At 41.4% G+C, this 2,890-nt stretch overlaps 1 long non-coding RNA gene across 1 annotated transcript; it reads left to right on the top strand.

Moving 5' to 3' along the window:
- Nucleotides 1–1,677: 1,677 nt before the first annotated feature.
- On the top strand, nt 1,678–2,248 carry LOC139192654 (uncharacterized). Its single transcript, XR_011576887.1, has 3 exons — nt 1,678–1,886; nt 1,970–2,067; nt 2,151–2,248. It is a non-coding gene; the product is annotated as an uncharacterized lncRNA (long non-coding RNA).
- Nucleotides 2,249–2,890: the final 642 nt, after the last annotated feature.

A 2,890-nucleotide genomic window follows, 5' to 3' on the forward strand; every position in this document is an offset into this window, starting at 1 on the left:
TGTTGATGGTGCATATGGAGAGCGGTGATTGAACAGTAAGATTCACGTGCTTTCTACTTCACCAGAAATCTTCGACAGATTGCCCGTAATTTCCGCAAAGCTGAGTGTGCATGTGACAGGTGCTGACGAGGCTGAAAAAGAAGGTGCTTCTTCGATTTCTGAGATCAGCCTTCGTGGTCTCTGAGCAGCCCATCTTTTGAGAAAGCAAACGCCTCTTCGATTTCTGAGATCGGCCCTCGTGGTCTCTGAGCAGCCCAGCTTTTGAGAAAGCAAACGCCTCTTCGATTTCTGAAGCTCCGTCGAGTGCAGATTTTTATAGAGGCTGACATTAAGTTCCACAGCACACTTGAATCTCTACCAGTAGAAGCTCATTTCTTGCACTTCTAAGATCTTGATTTGTCTGACCTCTTCCTTCTTCAACACATTTGAAAATGTCTGGACCCTCCGACCGTCGTTTTGACTTGAACCTTGGAGAAGAGACAGCCACGCCTTCTCCAGACAACATATGGCGCCCATCCTTCATATCCCCTACTGGTCCTCTTACCGTTGGGGATTCTGTGATGAAGAATGATATGACCGCTGCAGTGGTGGCCAGGAAACTTCTCACTCCCAAAGATAACAGACTACTTTCCAAACGGTCTGATGAGTTGGCTGTTAAGGACTCTCTGGCTCTTAGTGTTCAGTGTGCAGGTTCTGTGTCTAATATGGCCCAACGCCTATTTGCTAGAACCCGCCAAGTTGAATCATTGGCTGCTGAAGTGATGAGTCTCAAACAGGAGATTAGAGGGCTCAAGCATGAGAATAAGCAGTTGCACCGGCTCGCCCATGACTATGCTACAAACATGAAGAGGAAGCTTGACCAGATGAAGGAATCTGATGGTAAGGTTTTACTTGATCATCAGCGGTTTGTGGGTTTGTTCCAAAGGCATTTATTGCCTTCGTCCTCTGGGGCTGTACCTGGTAATGAAGCTTCAAATGATGAACCTCCAATGCCTCCTCCTTCTGGGGTTTTGTCAAGTACTGAGGCTCCGGATAACCACCCTCCGGTGCTTTCTCTTTCTGGGGCTCTACCGACTGCTGAGACTTCCCCTAAGCAACCTTTGTGAAGGCTCCCTTTTGTTTGTTTATTTTGACTCATGTATATGTACATATTTGTGGCTTATCGAAAATATTAATAAATAAGCTTTGCTTCATTTCAACATATTGTGTTAAATACACCAAAGCCTTCTTCATAAAGTTCTTTGAATTTTTGCTTTTGTTGAAACCTGTATTGTTGAAGCTTTGTGAGTGAAGCATGTAGTCTGAGGTAGTGTTCCCTTAATTTCCCGAGTGAGGAAAACTTCTCGGTTGGAGACTTGAAAAATCCAAGTCACTGAGTAGTCACGAACTTTTGAGTACCAAGGCGTAGTAGCATATGGTGGGAGTCCCCCAAGTCTCTAGTCGAGGGAGTTGACGAATGAGGTGTCTTGCTAATAGTCCATGTCGTAAGTACCAAAACTTCATTCTTTTGTTTTCTAAGTGGTAGCCCCGGACTTTTTCTTCATAGATTTTGTTTATGAAGGTTGCTAGGCCCGAATAAGTGGAATTGCAGAAGGTGTAACCGTTGGTGCATTAACATCATAATGGAAGCATCACAATGATGGAAGCATCACAATGATGAAAGCATCATAATGATGAAAACACCATAATGATGAAACATCATAATGATGTTTCTTTGGTGGAATTGTTTTTCATTTCCCCTAACAACCGGAATTGTTTTTCAACATAACACCATCATCTGTAGGTCGAATCACAAAGTTGTCTTCATGAAAGTTGTTCGTTAATTCCTTAACTACAACATATCCAAATTGGAGAGCCATCGGAGCAGTACAACTCCAGAAATCCAGGTATGATGAGTGACTGTTTATCATTTGTATGTCAACCCGTCAGATTTGTTGTGAGCTTTGAAACTCTATTTTCTCTTGCTCAGATCAGCATGCTTTCTTCATTGAAGTTGTTCCTCAGCTTGTGAACTACAACATATCCAAATTTGAGATCCCTCGGAGCTGTATAACTCAAGAAACTCAGGTATGATGAATGACTGGTTATTATTTTTCTGTCAAACCGTCAGATTTGTTGTGAGCTTCGAAACTCCATTTTCTCTTGTTCAGATCGGTATGCTTTCTTTATTGAAGTTGTTCCTCAGCTTGTGAACTACAACATATCCAAATTTGAGATCCCTCGGAGCTGTATAACTCAAGAAACTCAGGTATGATGAATGACTGGTTATTATTTGTCTGTCAACCCGTCAGATTTGTTGTGAGTTGCGAAACTCCATTTTCTCTTGTTCAGATCGGTATGCTTTCTTCATTGAAGTTGTTCATCATCGACTCTTTCATAACATATCAAAAATTCAGGATGAACTAACGGTTAAATATTTCCAGATCTTCGAAACATCACAACAGCTTCGAAATCTGCAAAAAGCCGACTATCATGTTTGGAGCTTCAACACTTTAATTTCCGTCGCTCAAACAGAAATGGTTCCTTCTTGAAAGTTGTTCATATGCTCAAGAACTATAGGGTGTCCAAAATTCAGCTCCATTGGAGAAGAGCAGAGGTTGCAGAAATTTGATAGATGAAAGGAGGCGGAAGAGGGAGAGAGAGAAAAAGTCTCTTGGGTTGGATTTCTATTTTGGGGCAGATTCCAAGTTTTGTAGCACCTTCATTATTGATGAATTGCTTGTACTTTTGTCCATTATGAAACTTGGGACTTTGGCTTGTTGTTGGATCTATTATAATATGTTTGGGAACATATATAAGTGAATAAATAAGAAGGAAAATTTTGGGCCCTTGTGGGTGTAAAACAAAAAATGTTTATGTTTACCCAAGTGTTTTTGTACAAGTTCAAGGG

Source organism: Malus domestica, chromosome 16, assembly GCF_042453785.1.
Source record: "Malus domestica chromosome 16, GDT2T_hap1".
Lineage (NCBI taxonomy): Eukaryota > Viridiplantae > Streptophyta > Magnoliopsida > Rosales > Rosaceae > Malus > Malus domestica.